The sequence below is a fragment of the Pagrus major genome, chromosome 5 (assembly GCF_040436345.1).
Source record: "Pagrus major chromosome 5, Pma_NU_1.0".
Taxonomy (NCBI): Eukaryota; Metazoa; Chordata; class Actinopteri; order Spariformes; family Sparidae; genus Pagrus; species Pagrus major.
The window spans coordinates 35,165,206-35,185,642 of NC_133219.1; the positions used below are offsets into that span (position 1 = coordinate 35,165,206).

At 41.3% G+C, this 20,437-nt stretch overlaps 1 protein-coding gene across 1 annotated transcript in view; it reads left to right on the forward strand.

Annotated features, from left to right (window-relative positions):
- pdlim5a (PDZ and LIM domain 5a) overlaps positions 1-20,437 on the forward strand; it is a 62,341-nt gene that overhangs the window by 15,122 nt on the left and 26,782 nt on the right. The gene's annotated exons all lie outside the window — the stretch shown is intronic.

Genomic DNA, 20,437 nt, shown 5'->3' on the forward strand with positions numbered 1-20,437 from the left:
CCTGGCGCTTTTCAAAGCTTCTCATATAACTGAAACCTGCCAAACAATATAGACAATATAATTCATTACTATGTATCTTGCCTTGAAGGGATCCTTTGTGAATTATGCTTATTTGCTTTCTTGACTGTGTTAAATCAGAAGCTACGAAGGTAAAAAACTTGTAGACCGGTGCATTTTGGCTTGTGATTTCATCAGGATCATCATAAAACACATTAGAAAGAATATTTAGGAAGGGGAGGTATAAGGTGGAGATTTTATTTTTTCAAATGGTAAAAAAAGAAATGTATGGGACTACCAATCATATACATCAACACACATAACAGCCAATAGAGCATCAGGAATGGTCTTAATACAGAGTGTGCCTTATTATAGTGGCACACTCTGCACTCATACAGACGCACAAACACCTAACAAAACGATATATATAGAAATGATTGGCAAATTTAAAAAGCCAAGATAAAATCTATAAAAATAGAGTGATTAAAAGCATAAATAAAAAGGGTGGGGAGGAAGAACAATAACACCCATAAATCCATAAATAGGGGATTCATAACTGGTAAAATACCTCTATAAAAACTTAATGGAGAAGTCCCGAATCATGTCACATGGAAAAAAAAATGTATGAAACAAAAAAAATGGTTGCATTCCAAGAAGTTACTGCACCAAGCCAATAAATAGTCCAGCATCGAATCCAAAACCATGTTTTCACCAACGCATCCTTTTACATATACGACTGAATAGGTCTATTGCCAGTGACTCCCAAAATGACATATACCACTGTTCATAAACAACAAGACCTTTGCAGCGTACCACCAACAGACGGACTGTTGTTGTTCCCATGCAGTTTGGTTTTGGAGCTAAACTGCTTTGTCAGGTTCAGGAAAACATTCTGGTTTGGCTTAAAATAACTGTGTTACTTACCCCGCAACTGCAACTTCAGTTACATGTTGTACGTGACAACGCTAAACTATGTTGGTAAGTTCAAGTTACTTGTTGACTTTCGCTGGACATGAACAGCCGTCTCCTGAGTGAAAGTCCTGCACTTTATTGACCCACAATCCCTCCCAACCTCCTCCCTAACTGGACTTTGTTGGTCTTTACACCAATACTGGGTTTAGCCTTACTTCCTCCTTTGCTTCCATAATAATTACTATGGCCACTAGAGGTCGGTGCCTAACATGAAACGTAAAAATGGGTCGTGATAAGCTGCTTTCCCAGTTGACCAATAAATTTGTTTTTCTGAAAAGGACAGCCTGGGTTAATGAGCTTTAGAGGTTCTGGTGGTATCCATCTTCTCATCCAACTATCGACAATTGTCAAATTCTTAATTTAAAACTCATTGATCTGAACATTGCTAATGTTTTGTTCACTATAGTGTCAAGCGAAGTGTTTTTTTGTAGCTGTAATAGACTCTTATTTTCAATTACTTCCTTAAGACACCAAAAGAGCTGCCAAATGCCAGTGTAACCTAACAAATCTCATGTAAGGGTGTGCTTGTTTGGGAGACCAGTTAAAGGATTATCTGTTCTGCATCGCTCTCGGTCTGTGGCAGACATCATCGCTTGAAGGGTTGGTTCATGCCCTGTTGGACACACATGGAACGGCTTGTTTCATTAAGTGGCAGCATTATATTGTTAAGGCTGTGTGACCAGGCAGCCACATCGGGGACAGCTGGCTCCGGCTTTCGATTTTACTGGGATACTTTATCGTCCAGAGGATTGACAGTAATCCCTGTGCCTTCCAGAGAATACATTAATAAAAAATAAAACAGAGTTTCAAGTTTTCTTTCTGTTTGTCGCTTGGCATTCATTGGCACTGTGAGTTAGACGTACTATATATCCAAAGAGTGTCACGCCTAGGTCAACATCTGGGATTTAATGGGTTTTCATGCGTAATGGAAAGAACCAATCTAGTCCCTTGTTTCTGTTACGGGCGTCACTCGCTTGCTTCTCTTTTCATTTTTCCTCTCTGCCTGCACGTTTTGATTGGGTTTGTCATTGAGTCGGACAGCAGAAGGAATGATAACAGTGTGAAGATAGCGAGAAATGTTAACAATGCATGTGGCGTCTGCATGTGTGTATTTTAAAAGGAGACAGGTTGTTATTCCTTTTTCCAAATACTGGGGCTGATGGGGAGAAGAGATGGGCAGCAGATGTGTGAAGGACAAGGAGAGGAAAAGCTGTAAAATAAAGTTGTTTCCGCAAGAAAAATTTAAGCTGACATAAAGATGATTTTTTCCCTGTTAAAATTGTTTTTAAAGATGACATGGCAGATGTAAAGAGGGCCGAATTATCCTGGACCTCACCCATCTCTCCGTCCAGTAAGACTGGAACAGAACCAGGATTTATTAACTGCGAGGCAGAGCCAGATAAATGCATGAATGCAAATGCCATGGTTACTAGTAATAATCAACATTCATTTAGCTGTCTGAGAGACTTTCTTTATTTCTTCGGTGGAAAACATATTACCGTCAGGCAGACTGTGCTGACATTTCAGGTAGCAGGTGCCAAAACAAAATCAGTGTAAGTCTGTTGTTGTTTTTCCATTTATTCCATCAGCCGGTTTGAATGTATCTAAGCAAAATAAAGAGCAGCTACAAAGGTCAAGCGAGCAACAAGAGGTCTGTGCGTCATTTATAAACATCACTCTGATGAGCAGCAGATTAAAGACGTCTTTGATTTGTCAACTGGTTCCCCTGAAGGTTTGTACTTGAAAGGCAGATCTCAGATGCATCAAAGGCCTGTTTTTATCAGCTTCTTTCATCCCTCTTCCATTCTTTTGATTTTGTTCTTACTTACAAAGATCACAAAAGCACTTCACAATTGTAATAGTTTCCATCTGCATCTGCACGAGACGTATTGTTCGTGTTTCGAAGGGGACTTTCACTCCTACATCTCAGCATATAGGGCGGATCTATATTTGGCCGCAGCAGCGAGTGTCTGGCAATGTAGTGTGTAAATTGAATTACATGGCTGTAAGTCTGTCACTTTATCGCAGTATGACTGAGTGACTGAGTGGGAGGTTCTGTAAGCTGTCAAAGATCAGTATCATAAGTATCACATACAGTGATTCAGTTAATTGTTTTATGATATGATTTGTAGGAAATCTCCATTAAAATATCTCGATATAACGAGACCTTTGTATTATAGTTTGTTAAGTGTTTCCAAGAATGCTCAAAGCCAGAGACAATCCACAAGTTTACTCAAGGTGACGGTGTGTTTCATTTGGTCACCTGTCACTAGTTCCTGGACGGGGAAATTTAACATGGCTAAAACTTTTAAACATTACCTCGTCCATTAACATTTGTGCCTGGGTGACATCAAGCGAGCCGATCAGTTGTATATTCGGGTTACTCACACAGTGTTTATCCGCCTCAAACAGCCAGATTACTTCAGTGTACATAGCCGTAACCAACGTTGGCAAACAACATCACACACAAATGAAGCACTCACCAGAGACTTAGGGCCTCTTTCCCTTTTTTTCCCATCTTCCCATCGAAGTCTGCCAGTCTGCAGTCAACATTACAGTATATAAACACCCAACTATGGCGATCACCTCCGTGGATCCCTGCTGCAGTCAGGTTGATAAACAGGAGTGATGACAAATGCACGTTTTAATCCCGATAGTTAAAAAGTCATCTCTGAGCTCTCCCCTTGTATGTAAACGGCTCAGGATCAGAGCAGAATCCGATGCGACTCCAGATATTTATTCTCCAAAGGGTCAGGCTCTGACCCCACTTCACCCAGCCATCCACAAAACACTCGGCAAATGTCTTTTGTTTTGTTTTTATTCTTGTTTTCTATTCTTTATTCTTTTTATTTTTGACACTATCTCACATAAGGTGTGTCGGGGATGGTTTCTTTCTTTCCTGCATAACTGAAATTGCAGTAAAGGAATAAATCATAGCGGTGACATGTCTGGTCAGTGATCCGCAATGTTTGTTGTTTTACTTCACATTTCAATCTTGGCCCAAGTTTTTCTTCTGTCTAGGAATGCACTCTGTATTGTTGCGTTACTAATAGCTCTCAAAACACAAACTTTACTCGGCTCATGACCTCTGGAGTCTTCATGGCTATTCTGTGAAACAGTTAGTGTGTCAGTGTGTGTAAGCAGCTAACAGAGTGAAGTTTCAGAAGCAGCAACAGGAAAGAAGGAAGACTGGAAAAACCTAAAGAGAAGTCAAGGGAAGCAAATAGAAGTAACAGCATGGCAAAGAGATGAAAGAGAGCCACATAAACTGTGATTGAGATGGATTCTCCACGGCCGACAGTTTTTGATCAGCTGTGGGTTGCCATCTGCAGTTTTTGTAAACCATAGATCAGCCTGCTTGATGGCACCAATGCGAGAATGTTAAAACATCACTGCTCAATGTTTAGATTCATGGATATCCATAAAGTTTTACTGTAGTTACTTATGCACAGCTGTGGAAAAAATGCATTTGGGTTTCTTGGAATTTCTTTTTTTCATTGAACGCGTTTTCCCCTTTTTTTCATTTTCAGTGTCAAACTGAATTTCATTGGATGAGATTTAGAAAAACAACCGATATCTTGTTAGCCTCGACAGACTGTTTTTCTATGAACGAGATATCAGACACATGTGGAGCACATGTGTTCACAACGCATGCACACACACAATGGACACACACAAATAGGCTGTCAAAAGGCTGGGTGGTAAGATTTTAGTACATTCCATGGAACCTCTTCAGTCTTTCAAGCAAGCGAGGCCAGATGGGTGACAATGGAAATCCTTGTCTTCTAGAAATTATGTTTATATACACAATAAAGAAAAGTTATTGATAAAATTAATCAATTAATATCTAACATTCCCATATTAAAATGATTAGACCTTTGGCTAGTTGTGTACTTAGATTATCCCAAATGTTTCCAACAATGTTTAAACCTAGAAAAATCTGTAATTTAACTCAAGGTAACAGTGGATTTCATTTGGTCCCGTCAGTATAACTTACGGGAAAACATTAGATGATATGTCAGAGAGTGAAGAAAGAACTTGGTGAATGTGACCCAATGTAACGTTATAAAACTTTATTACAGTCTGTCAGATAGATTTTCATCAGCAATGGTGATTGTTGGAAGGTCCGATTTGTAAGGTAGTTGATTTTTGTGTCTCCGATCTACCAACAACCCAAAGTGTCAGTATTTGGCGAATTGGGAATGAGACTCAGCAGTCAACTTTCTTACAAATTGGACCTTAAACCATAAAGACAACAACTCCCATGATCCCATGCTACTTTTCATCAATGTCATCATGTTTTCACTGTTTTGATTGAGAGACCACCCGCATCAGAAATTACATAATGTGTGTTTAACAAACTGTACTTAATAGAAAAATGGTCTGATTTTCTACAATATCTGCTTGTGGTTACTAGCAAATGAGACATTTAATGGCTATATTAAGGAAATTACTTTATTTAACCAAAATGTAACTGAACCATCTTTCCTCAACCAAAATGCTTTGGTTGAGGAAACCACATGCAGACGTCAGGGTCCCTTTGCTCTCAACATTCACCCCAGCCAACCCCGACTGTCCGGTGCACATTATCGTAGCACTTTTCCACAAAAACAGTGCCGTGTTTCCTCCGTGCTGGTGGCTTTGTCCTGAAACAGTCCCACTTGTATAGGGCAATCACTGCATTTCAACACTTAAATGAGCCTCTTCAGCAATGTAATGACTCTCTTTAGAGGTACACCAAAGTATTAAACTGTTCATTTCAACCAATCATCGCCTGCCTCAACAAAACCACCTTTGTATTTCACTGTTACGCACTCCAACTGCCAGTGTCTGGCTAAATGCTTTATTCCCCACAGTAAAGTCTTTTTCGAAGCCCATTTGACTGTTTAATGAGCCTGTGTGCATGTGAGTGTTTTTTCACCAGTAATGGCGCAGTCTCCATGTCTTCATGTGTTCGAGGGAGTTAAAAGCCACAAACAAAAAACACGGTTGACCTGATGCACTCACCCACACACACCCAGGCACCTCACAGGACACTGCAAATGAATGCATGATTTGAATAAACAAGCCATCATGCGAAGAAGAAGAAAAGGTTTCAAAGCAGCTTTTGTGTGGTTAATTGGTTCCACTTCTCTTCTTATCAGAGTGGAGATCTCGCCCTGTTGAAAGGACCTCAAATGAGATAATTGCAGCGTTTGACAAGCCTATTCTTCTCAATGGTGGAGTCGTCACATTTATAAAAGTGGCATCGTATGTGTTCATGTAGAAAGCCACAAAGACACGCTGTAATAAGACACATTCGGATTTTAGATCTCTTCTGCGTGTGCATTGCTGAATTGAGCTGCTGTGGTGTTGTTTTGCTGGAGTGGCATTGATTTACAGACCCGTGCAGAACACACACAGCAGTTAGCAACAAAGTTTAAATCAGCCCTCTGCTGTATGTTGTGCACACACATTCATTTGCCCTCCCCATTCATATGTTACATATATATATGCAAAGCGAGACAACATGCACACACACACACACACACTAGCAAACACAGATCTCATGGCAGCTGCTTGAGTTATTTTGAGTCTGGAAGTTGGCTCTGGGTACTCGGTTAAGGGGTTGGGTGAGGGAAGTTTATATGGGCATGGAGTATATGTTTTCATTTTGTTTACATTTTATTCTCTTAATAGAGACAGCAAGACCCCTGGGTTGTGTTGACGGTCGTGCACAGCCACGTAACCAACAAACATAGGCACACACCTGTGTGTATGCACTAAAGATGTACATGTACCTTTGAGTACACCACTGATACATTGGCATGGCCACTCACAATTAATTGAAACAAATGAATTTTTCCTTTTCTTTTTTTTTCTTAAGGACAACAGAACACAATACTGTGTGCACATACTGTACATGACTAATAACCTCTCATTGTATCAGAATCACTTACATAATTGGTCATTTGATGTATGGGGCTATGTGTCAGTTACCTGTTTGTCCGCAATATTGACTCACATGATCTACGGCCTGTTTTTAGCTTACACTTTGAAATGAAACCCAGAATGTACAGCATGCTTACTTGGAACTGACCCGCGTGTAACAAGAACATCGTGTTTGAAAAGACTCGGCCTTTGAAGGACAGAGATAATTGGATTCTCTGTTTACAAAAGACCGGAGAGGCCAGGCTTTTACAGAAATACCTCGGTTAATGCCTCTGCACCGGCAAACATTTGATCCGCTTAAGCATTTCAGAAGATGCTGAAGATTTCACTATAGTGGAAAAGAAAGTGTATATCAAAACATTAAAACCCTGGCTCTGACATGATTGACAAACATGTATAGTCAGTCTAGGAGCTGTAACACCCACCACTTATAGTTTGGGTGGTAGTGGAATTTCCTGTTGAGCTGTACAGTACATTACATCTGTGTTGTAAGGTTTAAAAATGTTTTATTGTTTCTTTTATTTGCCTTTATCAGGGAGCAGACTGTTTTGTAGTTGGGATAGAGAGGTAGGACAGACTGTTGGGGCTACAAGATCCTTATGACAAGAATAAGACAATTGCTACTAGTCTGCTGATGTCTTTGTAGCTAACTCACACTGTTATTGTTGATTTGTTGACACTCTTGCATTTTGACATATTTCAATGTTGCATTTCTCGCCTTTGATGGAATATGATGTACCGAAATTTTACCAGCAGTAAATTTGCTGCACTCGGTATTGCCCCTTTAATATCAGTCTAGCTTTGCAGGGTAGGAGCTCATGTTGCTAACATTAGTCTATAATGTACCACTCGTGACCAGGTAATGCAGCAGTGTTCTTCTTTATTTGATGACTTCATTGATAGCGTGAAGTTAAATGGTAAATTACATTGTGATCGTACCAGGATAGCCACAGTTACTCAAGAGAAATCACCACAGCAAGGGATGGCATATTGGAAATGTCTGGTCACGTTAGTTTACATAAACACCATCAAAGACAACTGATGATATACGAGGGTGTTGAAGGGTTGTAACATTTTTATAGGGGGAAGTTTCAACCGCTGCCTCTTGTAACTGTTCTGAGGGGCGAGGGGATGCAGCTGAAAACAAGGGGTAAGAATAACATTGAAAATGGGATCGAGCCTTTAACTTACATGACATATTTAAATTGCATCATGTTTTTTTGTAAATTTATTGCCTAAACCTAACCAAACTGTCTGGATGTAGCTGCATTCTCTTGATATTATGATCTTAGTGGTGAATTATAAGAGTCAATCAATCTATCCAGTCATTCAGTAATGAGGATGATGTGTTGAATCTACATACTGTAGCTGTGATTATTGCCAGTTGTACTACTTTGGGTGACAAAAGCTGAATAAAACTAGTCAAAAGGGGTTATACGCCGGTACAACAAGCATAGAATTGGCTCGATGTGTTAGAACTTGCGAGACTTGAGCTGTAGCTGCAGAAATTCACAGCCCTTTACTAATCCGCTGTACTCATAGACGCTCTCTGCACAGCTGCCATTGTCACTTACTCGGCTCTGATATTTGCCAAAGATGTTCCAAAGCCAAGAGCGCTAAACTGGGCTCACCTGTCTCTGTCTTTCACTGCTCTGTAGTATTTGCCAAAGATCATCTAAAAACTGACGGTCATCATCTTTGGCTTTGGCTTGTAGTATTCACCAGTAAGATCATAATACCAAGAGAATGCAGCTACAGCTAGACCCACCTGTCTCTGCCTGTCTTTTGCTAGTCTGTTGTTTTTGCCAAAGAAAATACAAATCCCAAGAACATTAGGGGTCTGTGAAGGTAGCCCACAGATACTCTGAGGCCAAGAACACTGTGCTGAGCTCATCTGTCTCTGCTTTTTTAATTCTTCTCCGCTATTTGCCAAACATATCTTAGTGTAAGCCAAGAGCACTCATCCTTAGGCCAGCCAGCATTGTTGAACGATACCCAAACGGGCAGCTGGAGCAGTGTGAAGAATCATCTGGACTGATTGGAGGAGAAAAACAAGAAGCTACATTTCATAAGTGCTGACTAATTGCTATAAATGAGTTTCAGGGTGTAAGGCGCAGTCGGGACATAAACTATACACTCAGCAGTTTTGTTCCAAATAAAATAAACTTGTAGTCATGGTCACAAATGACTTCATAATAAATTGTAATCAACATGTTTTGAAACACAATATACACTTAAGTCCCAGGCACAATTTGCCATCTTCTCTTGCCGTTCTCACATTAAGCTTCAAGTCTACTGTGTTATCAGCCTCAAATTGACTGGGATATATTTAAATTCAACCAAATGACGCACCGTATATTTGTTTTTGTTTAATTACATAATCAGATGACACCATGTCTGGCGGAGAGTGTTATCCTGGGAGCATGTGTAGGTTTGAAGACATCTGTGTGTCTTTACGGTGCATAAATACCTATCTGTGCTACATTTGTTCTAAAGATTACACACTCGCATCGCTCCTGCAATTTTTTTTCCACCAGTATCCTCTTCAAACTCATCTGTTTAAAATGCTGTGATTTTACAGTGGAAAAAAAAAAAGAAGCTGAACGGATTCAGGTATTTGTTTCGATGTCAGAGCCAGGATCATTTTATGGTCTCTGTCGTATCACTGTCGCCTAAGTTTATGAGACATGTGACTCTCAGTGATACACAACTTGAGAGCAGTGTGTGTGTCTGTGTGTGTGTGTGTGTGTGTGTGTGTGTGTGTGTGTGTGTGTGTGTGTGTTAACTAAAGAGTCAGAGAGAGAAAGAAAACAAGACATGGGCTGAGTAAACAGAAACAGAGAGCTATGCAATCAAAAATAAGATAGGAAAGATAAAGGAAATACAAATACGCCAGTAAATCTAAGAGTGGATCTCTCTGAGTGATACTGACGCACATTGATACCCATAACCCTCTCAACATACCTCAGGCCAGATGTTGAATCTGGAAAACACTTCCTGGTCCAGCTGTGGATCATTCTGATGGGCAGCGTGTCTCAGTGCTGAGTGCTGTCTCTTCACTCTGTCTGTCTTCGTGTTTGATGTATTGTGCTGGCTAACTGTTTTTGTTGCATTCAACAAAGTAACTGTGAGCTGCCAGAAAGAAAGAAAAAACCTCACACACATTAAATATACATTTAAGGTCGTTTCGTACCCGTCATGGCTCCAATGTTTATTCTTCTTCTGAGTACTCGGTGTTGATGTTGTAGGCACATAACTAGATAATTTGAGACCATAGATCTTACAAAATGCAGCACTAAAGGCCTCTTAATCTTGAATCTCTGCTGTAAATCATCCCATTTGGGGCCCCTTAGAATTATGTGGATGTCCTCATCCAGTTTGGGCCCCCCTGTATCATTGGTTCCCCTCACGGAGCCCCAGTATGGACTGAGTTTGCCTCCGAGGCAGAGATTCCTGAACTCCTTCTGCTCAGCACCCACACTTGAAACAATGCAATCTTCATCTGAGTCTCATGAAATCACATCAGGGTGTATTGTGTATTGTGCAATTTTAAAAAACAGTGCTATGGATGGACTTAAACTGAGTTTGACAGCACTGACATGACTTTGATAAACCCAGATTGGCCCTGGGGTAAAAGTCTGGGATTTGCGTGCTCCTCAGGTTGTATGGTTCTGGTCAGGATTGTCATGGTGTGTTTGTCAGTCAGCTGCAGTGAGAAAGAAAAAGCTCAGTTTTGCAGTCTGGAAATGTCTAGCACCTCTTTCGCAAACAGGCTGGCGAAACTCCAATCACAGTCCATGGAGTCATTAATTTATTCAATTATACTTTAAATCTTTTAAACGATGATGGCAGTGTTTTGTGTGGGAGTTGCCATGAAGTGCTCGCAGAGATATGGCAGGGCATTTTTCGGTCACGAGTCATTAACGATGAGTGAAAAATGCTTCAGACATGCCAGGTTGTGTTGCTACAGTGGAACAATATTGTGGGACTACATGGGAATATGCAATCTGGGTGTGACTGCATGCCATCGTGTGTTTGTGTCTGTCCTGTTCCTGTGACCAGACTTGCCAACCCTGTCGATTTTCCCAGAAGACTTTTTTTCATTGCCCTCTCACAGTTTCCTCTTGGGGTTGCAATGCTCCTGTATTTTTCCCATATTAAGACCGATTTTGGCATCTTTTAGTTACCACAACCTGTTTCTGCCACTGAAATGGAGAATTGAAAGAAAAGCTCAATCATATTGACATCCTGGCAAAATAAACCCTGTTTCTTAGGGAAGGTTTCGAGGGAGACTGACATGCATTTTGTAAACTATTTCATGTCGAGCTTTCTGTCAATCACAGCGGTTGCATTACCATCGAGAGGCTGACAAACATGGGGCCATGGTGTGTGCAGACTCTCCAAGGGGCAAGAGCAAAAAGTTAGTTTATGCCAGTTATTAATGCAACTTCATGCCATGGGGATGAATTACTCTGTTGAGTATTTAAGTATTTAAGTATTTAAGGTGAAACTGATGTTGTAGCGTACTCATTAATTTGATATTTTCATTCTTTAAAAGTCACCAGACTGCAGGAAACAAGTTCATGGGGGAGGACCCCCAGACGTCTGCGCTGGGTTTGAAATGTTCCCTATTTCTGAGGTCTCAAAGTTGCCGTGTGTCTTTCCGAGTGCCTCCCTGTGAGCTACTCTGTTTATATTTACAGTTTTTACTTCTTGGTCAGTCTGCTGTGAAACACAGCTGTAAAAGTTTAAATTAGATCTCAAAAGACAACACAGGACTTCAGTTCCTCCCTTCTACTGTTTTACTGCCCCGCGACTCCAGAGACGGTGCAGACTCACTCACTCCTATAGACACTGTGGTGAAACCAAACACTTGCATTATTGTTTCACATAAAAAGAAAACATCTGTCTTTAGAATATATACTGTGTATTTGCATGAATGTTGCATAAAATTACTTTTACGATCTTTGGAAAACATCTAAAAAGAATTACATGCTGTAAAAGAATCCACGCAGTTCATCTGTTTTATTACCTTGAATTACGTGAAATTCGGTGTGCCGCTGGATATATGCGTTACAGCAGTAATTCTTCTTTGGTGTCATAAACATGTCCATACATTGTATGAGATTATACAAGATTTTACAGCTTTTTGTCACAAATATACGTCTCCTCCACCCCTTCTATTTACTGTTTAATGGACTTCATGGTCCTTCACTGTCCAAACTCAGTAAAACATGTATAGCAGCAGCATACTCCACTTCCTGTGCCCCATATTTTAATTTTTACGCTTTTATTCTCACACTTCTCACATCTATTTCTGTTCTGTAATTTTGTTTTATAACCTTTATTTAGTCAAGTTAAGAGAGGTGTAGTTGGTTCCTCCTCTCACTCCTCCTGCTCCTGGACGCTGTTGGGGTTTTTGATGCAGCACTGTTGACCTGCAGGCTGTTGGAGACATTGCCTCCTTTCTCCTGCCCTGGTGGGGTTTTAACTTAATGTGCCTGTTTCCTCTCATGGTTCTGCTTTTAAGAGTCCTCGGGGTAGCAGTCCACTGCTCTGTGTTTTTGTTAGAAAGGGAGCTACTATAAAAAGTGCTTGTTTGTTTCTGTGTTACTACAGGAAACACACTGGCTGTGCTACATGTTGGGGGCAGTTAAGCCTTCTTCTTCTGTGATAACTGACAGATCTCCTGATTATGCTCATAGATTTTCCAAGATTTAGCTCAAAGAAAATGACATAAAGGCGTCTCTATGTACACATTTATGTAGATATCTTCAAATCTACCACGCTGTAAGAGATATTGACCCAAATGTGAAGAAGCTGTCTGCTAGGTCAGGTCAAGTCTCTATTAAGTGCAACTTTCCATCAGATAAACAGACAACAGGCGGCTAGAAGTGTGAAAGCCTCTTTCATGAAAACCACAGAGGAGTTCGTACCTTCAGGCTTTATGTCTAGCCGTATTGATCTGTGGCAGAGGATAAAGAAGCACAAACACAACACAACTTCTGATTCCTCACACAGCCTATGTGATGTGTAGCTTTCGCACAATCAGTGAAACAAAAGCTGAAATTAAACAAACGTTTTTTTCTTCATCCTGTGACTGCATTTGTTTCAACTAATTTTCTCCAAGTTGATTAAATTGAGGAATGTTTTTGCAGTAAAACGGGTCTAATTTGAACATACCTTGTTCCTCTGGTCTGTTCAGCGTCAAAGCTTCTTTTTAGGATCTCATGTGCAGCAGAAAAAGGCCCGTCGAGGCCTCTGTGGAGGGAGGGAGTTGATAAGGAACACACACATGCACCAGATAAGTAGACATGGGCATGGAGCACACACATTAATCACACAGACCTGCAGTACATGTGATCCGTGGCTGACCCCGGTCTTGCCCAGTGTGAGGACTGATAAAGACAGGCAGACTCAGCTTCCTGATCTATTTAAAGCCCAGTTCTTGATAAACTCACACATCGGTCTTGAAATAGCAGAGAAATAACACAGTTGTCTTTGCATTTAATCACACCAGCAGAGGAATGTTACACCAGCCTGTGAGATCAGGATTACTTATCTGTCTCTCTCTCCATCAGGCCTAAAGTCACCACAGTTACATGCTCGAAATATTTTCATTCTTGCCTCCACTCCTAAAGAGACAATATTCCTAATAACCAGTTTATATGGCTAATGAAAATGAATATTCAGCTGATATTAACTCTTTTCTCTCTTTTCAAACACCTTCTGGAAAAGGTCGGCTTGAGGTGTTTATGCATATCTGAAACCTGTGACTGAAATCTTGTGACTTTTCTTTGATGCATGCGTCAAATGATCGCAATTTGTCAGATCCCCTTTGTTTATACTGTACGACGATCAGCCTGCAACACAGCAGCGTAACATTACCCCAGCATTCAAGCTTCACTGAGCACGACGTCAGAAGAAAATGACCGCCGTGTGAATATTCTCAGTTTTCTCCACAACTTTGTGCCAAACCTGATCATTTTTTTTTGTACCTCAATAACCCGTATGACTTCAACTCCATTAAACATTTTTATGGTGGCACTTGAAGACTGAGAAAGTGAAGCATCCTGTGACATCACAAGAGGCTTTGTGTAACACTGTCAGATCACGCCCGGATAACATGAGTCATCAAGACAACTTTTCACTTAAATTGTTGAAAAAAAGCTTGTATGATTGCATGTAATGAAGAAAAAAGGATTTCTATGGAAGCAAATGCTGAATAAACAGATGTTGATGAGTGGTCTCAGACTTTTTGACCCGACATCCAAAGAAAACTGCTGAAATCTGAATAACATTGGCATATCCAGTGTCTTCAGTGGAAACTGTTAGATTCGGATTAGTGTGCATGTAAACATAGTTACACTCCCTCTGCCTCTATAACTCCTCCACTACACACATACGCACACTTGTGACACCTAAGTACTGAACCACACGTGGCAATAATTCTGCCAGTCACTCTGCGCTGGCATTCTCTCCCGGTCACGTTGGTCTGTCTGCTTCAGTTTAAGGTGAAATTACAAAAAAACCCAGTGACCAAACCAGCCCACTCTTTCCCCCCGCTTCCTAATAAGGCACGGTAAAAGAAATAAATAGACAAGGGGCTCAGAGTGTGCGCTCCACCTTCGGGAATGACGACTGCATACATTTTAGAGGGCTTTGTTTCAGTAACCATTATCACTTTTGTTTAAAGAACGGTGACCTCATTCACAGGAAAGAAGAAAAAAAGGGGAATGAAAGGCAGGAAGGAGTAAGTAAGAAGAGGAGAGTGAGATAATTCAAACACAACACAGAAGGATAAAAAGAGGTGAGAAGAGAAAAAGCCATGTTTTAGGTTAACGGTGAACGGTCCTGGGGGACAGTTGTGCCTCTACATATATTAAGCTGCTTCTGATTTACACTGTGAGGGAGGAAGTGTCTTCCTCTCTGTGATTCATGTCTTTCATACTTGAATCTGTTCCTGGTTCCTTTGGGAAAGACAAGACAAGTTGGAACCTATCTTTCTCCAACTTCTTGGAGAAAGATAGTTGATTGGCGAGTCTCTTCCCAGATCGTCAAATATTGACGCTGTGGGTTGGCAGCTCAGGTCTGACGCTAACCCAACGCGTCAGTATTTGATGACCTGGGGATGACTCACAACTCAACTGTCTTTCTCTGAGAAGTTACATTTTGTTGCTTCAACAAAGTTGAACACGTGCACAATTTTGAAAAGTCACAGAATCCTTTTGTCTCTTCTGCACTGTTTTTCATCACTCTGCTATTTTGTGCCACTCCGGTGAGCAGGATTTAGTGGCATCTAGAGAGGAGACTGTAGATTGTAACCAACTGAACATCCCTCATGTCACCCTCCCACACAGAGGCTACAAAAATGCAAAAGGCCCTCTCGAGAGCCAGTGTTTGGTTTGTCCATCCGAGGCTACTGTAGAAACATGGCAGTGCAACATGAAGGAAAATTACCTGCTCCCACTGTAGACATAAGGGGCTCATGCTAAGGTAACGAAAACGCAACAATTCTTAGTTTCAGGCTATTATACACTAATGACAAAATGATTATGTTTCCGCCCCTAAAACCTCTAAATCCTAAACGCTGGACCTTTAAAGTTAAAGAGAATTAATGATGAAAAAAAAGGAATTATTTAGAAAAATGACAAATTTAAAGAACATCTAATATTTCAAATGCTGGATTTATACTGACTTAAACAGTTTTGACTTCAGTTGGATAAGATCATTCCCTTCTGTGCTTTGCAGGAATGCAAAAGTTACCGCAAAAACATGTAAGAGCCGCCAAAAAAATGCCTCACCAAGACGAATTAGGTGCAAATCTAAAAGATGAGATCTCGGCTCATAAAAACCCAGACTGGCTCTGAGGCAGGACCACAGAAAAACCCAGAGGCACAGAGACTTCTAACTCAACTGGGCTGATCAACGTATAATATTCAAAAGTATCCAAAGTTCAGTTAATCTGAAAATAGTGTGTCTGTGTGTGTGTGTGAAGCTTATTTGCAGGTGCAGATGCTGCAAAGTGAATAAACTGGTCTTTGTAGTCTGTGTTATTCATATAACTGTATAATTATATCAGTAAAATGTCCCTTTGTCCATTCACAGCTTTTAATGAATCTGTCATCCGAATGGCAGCACACTTCATTAAAGAGCTGCTTCATGCTGGAATACAATGATGTGTGTGTGTGTAGAAGACAGATATGATGACATAGGAGCCGTGTGTTTGCATGCATGTAGTGTGTGTGTACTTGTGTCTGAGTAAACACAAACTGTTTGGCGACACTTTATGAGAGGTCACACACACGATGACGTGGTGTGACAGAATCACTTTCACTTGTAAAATTCCTTCAGACGTGTACAGCTTGAATGTGTTCGTATCATAGAGTGTGTGTTCTGCTTCTCCTGGTGTGACTCACAGCTCCCTGTCAGTGTCACCTCCACCTAAACCACTCCCGCCTCTTGCCCTTCTTGTCTCAGACATAAAATCACACAGTCAACGGTCTCTTATTGATTCAGTATGGCTGGTTGCTTGCTGGTGAAGCTGATGGCGTGTGAGGGCACAGCCCTGGAAACATCAGACAATGATCTCACTTGAATAAGAATAGACCGGAGAGATTAAACACAAATGCACAACTGCGAACATGGAACAGCCGCGAGGCCACGGATGATCTGAGAGGAGATGAAGAGGAGATGGAGTCCTCCTCTTGCTGTACTGCATAAATGTAGGAAAAACTGTAACTTAGACTCAAAAGTTAACATATGGTTAACACATTAAAACATAATATGCTGTTGGAAAACATGATTTGACAAGAAAATCATACATTTTATTTTATCCTGTGTCTTTAATGTCGCTCATACAGAACATTATACAATAGCATCAGATGATGAGGTGGAGAAAAGTGTTATATGATTATTGAAAATGAGATTATGCTCTTTTTCAGGTTCATGATTTTATTTTTCACTTCTACTCGAATATGTTTCCATCAGTTTTCTCATACTGTTCAGTGTCTGAACGCTCCTGTCTCTTTAAGGCCCCCCCTCCCAAACACCCCGTCTCCTTTGATCGGTCAGCTCACACACGCCTGACCCAGCAACCCGAACAACAACAGAGCAGCCGCGCTAAATCAATTATTGGGTGCAAAACTAGCCGCTGGGCATAAACCATGCATATGTGTGACTCTGTGATGTAGTGGGATGTCACAAAGTCACAGAGTTAACGCTGTTTCCTGTGGGAGAGAGGAGCTTCTTCAGTGCAGACTTTGACCTTTTTTACTTTCAATATCTTTTATATACACAAGATAAATAAAACACTGAAGGAAAGAAACAAAAAAACAAAAGCATAATAAGTCTCCTTTAACATACAGTTGCATTGAAAAGTCAACAGCTTTCCATCATGCAGTTGACTGTATTTACTGCAGGACTGGATTCGATTATTTTCATTTCATTTTCAGATGTCCCGTTGTTTTGCTCGTTCCCTATAAATTCCAAAAAGAGGAAAATTGTTGAAGAGAGTGGAAACAAAACAGAGAAAATGAAATGGCCCATGAAAGCATGCTGCTAGTTTTATGCAAAAGTTTATGTATTTCCAAAAATAATTAATTAGGAAAACATTCAGAATCAGTCCAAGGACACTGAGCAAACATACAAAATGTTAAAATGCACGCAAACCCTGACGACCAAAGAGAAAAAAAGGCAAATAAATATTACCACAACTGACTGGTACTTAACAAAATATGGAAACATGTTTAAGCAGTGCCACAGCATGCACCCGGAGGTGGTGAGGTATCAAAGCAAAAACCAAACTCACCACAAATAATAACACTTTGATGAACATGAGACAGAAACACAGGCACGCCGAGCCTGACAGTGAAACATGCAAACACAGAGAACAGAGACATGTTTTAGACCAGCTGTTGTTGGATGGAGAACACACACACTTTACACTACAGCCCAGCAAATGTTTCCATTTGGTGTGCTGGAGGGAGACATATGAATTGTCATGTTTGTCACTGTCACACTGTCAGCGTCTTTATTGCGTCCACTTACTCTCTGACCCTCACACATTTGCGCTACGGAGAGACGTTCCTGTGGCAAAGTGTGAGATACGGCGGTGCGAGGTCCTGTTGTTCCTCTGCTATCAGTCCCCAGAGAATGGAGGCTCTGACATGTTTATTTTTGCCAATTTTCAAAAAGCATAAACACATTTTCCAAAAAGTTTCTGGAAGGCTCAGTTGACACTCGCAGCTACTTGGGTTTCAGGAAGATCAACCTGGATCTCATGAGTTCTCCCAAGGTCATGCCAGGAACATAAAATGCATTCTTAATAAAACAGCAGGTTTCTTGTTTAAGAGCCTAAAATTAACTTTGACTATGCAGATCCCCCGAGAAAATGTTAAATTAAACTCTCGGTCTCATTTTTTTCCTCCCTTTCACCATATGACCCCAACACATTTCCATGTTGGTGTTTCCAGTTATAGCCGCAGTGTAATCAAGGCTACAGCGCTCAGGGATGACGGTGACGTGTTTGAAATACCTACTTGATACCCTGGTGGTCTCCCTCCTACTCTATGTGCCTCACACATGTCCATGCCATTGGTTGTGCAAGTGAGATCACTGCTGTCCTCAGATCAGCTTTGATGTCGGTGAATACTTGAAGGGAGTCCCAAAGTACAGACATACTGCTCACGTACTGTAGTTTTACTGAGACAAAAAACAGGTGAGGCGTATTGTCCCGAGTTATATCAGGAATGTCTTAAACGCTTTAACAGTTCCTTAGGGTGGCTCTTTTGCTTTTGGTTGGCAGCATAGTCTACAAATCCCACCTTCTTTACTATGATTGTCAGACCATGACCATCTTTAACCATCCGTGTCTCAGAGTATATTAGCGGTAAAGCTTCTTGGGGGCAGTAGATAGTCTAGTAGGCTCACTCCAGGGTTCAGAAGCCCCTACAGATATTTGGCTCAGACCAGAGAATGACACAGGAATGGATTGTGACCCATATCCCATCCCACTCACACAAACCTATTCCTGTCCTGTCCCAACCCCACAAAAATACTCCTGCCCTGTCCCAGTCCCACAAAAGTACTCCTGTCCTGCCCCAACCCCACAAAAATACTCCTGTCCTGCCCCAACCCCACAAAAATACTCCTGTCCTGCCCCAACCCCACAAAAATACTCCTGTCCTGCCCCAACCCCACAAAAATACTCCTGTCCTGTCCCAACCCCACAAAAATACTCCTGTCCTGTCCCAACCCCACAGAAGTACTCCTGTCCTGTCCCAGTCCCATAAAAATACTCCTGTCCTGCCCCAACCCCACAGAAATACTACTGTCCTGTCCCAGTCCCACAAAAGTACTCCTGTCCTGCCCCAACCCCACAAAAATACTCCTGTCCTGTCCCAGTCCCACAAAAATACTCCTGTCCTGTCCCAGTCCCACAAAAGTACTCCTGTCCTGCCCCAACCCCACAAAAGTACTCCTGTCCTGCCCCAACCCCACAAAAATACTCCTGTCCTGCCCCAACCCCACAAAAATACTCCTGTCCTGTCCCAACCCCACAGAAGTACTCCTGTCCTGTCCCAGTCCCACAAAAGTACTCCTGTCCTGCCCCAACCCCACAAAAGTACTCCTGTCCTGTCCCAATCACACCACAGACTTCATTCATTTTAGAACTGCATATTTACATATACAAACTGACCTGTTGTTATTATGATCCCCATCCCTGCTCCTGTTGATATTTTTGAGATTGACTCACATCCCACAGGAATCATGTGACCCACAGGATTCACAAAACAGTTGTTAGCCTTCAGCTCAGACCTGGTCATCCATCTCCCCTCCCGGACTATGGGAAGCACACCAAGCTCCTTCTCTCAGAGAATTAAACTCAAATTCCACAGGTGTGATGAGAGTTGTCATGTGACTGCTAAAAATAGTATTTCCCTGAACTGTTCCTGTGGCAGGTTTGGGAGAGTTGTAATTTTACGGCATGATGTCATTCTGCTTCTGGTAATAGTATAAGTTAAAGATCCTCACGTGTCCCGTTAAAGGAACACGATGGCAATATCAGGACACTTGGCAAACCAAAACTAGCGAGGAACCAGAGGCAGAGAGGAAAAGGCCAAGTGTTGGAGCGGCTCGATCTGTAGACTGATGTGTTTCTAGCTACTACAAGGCTGTCGGTTCAAATTTACAGAGGTGAAGGACATGAGCCTCCCTCAGGAAGCTTCTCGAAGGGCCGCTCTGAAAGGAATGTGAGGCTGCTGACATTCACACGTCTTCAGTTACTGGACTGTTTATTTAACCTTTAATTTACGTTAACCAGTGTATTTTCATCTGATGCTCACCGAGATGCTTTCATTTGTTCTATGTTTGTGCTCTCAGGCACTTAACATGACTCATGTTAAGTGTTTGAACGAGTGAATATTGATCCATAACTGCTCTAAATTAATTGTTTCAGTTGATTTTACATCATTAACATACTTTCCTTTTGCATAAATAACATCTTAAACCAGAGAAGTCGACTGAGAACTAAGAA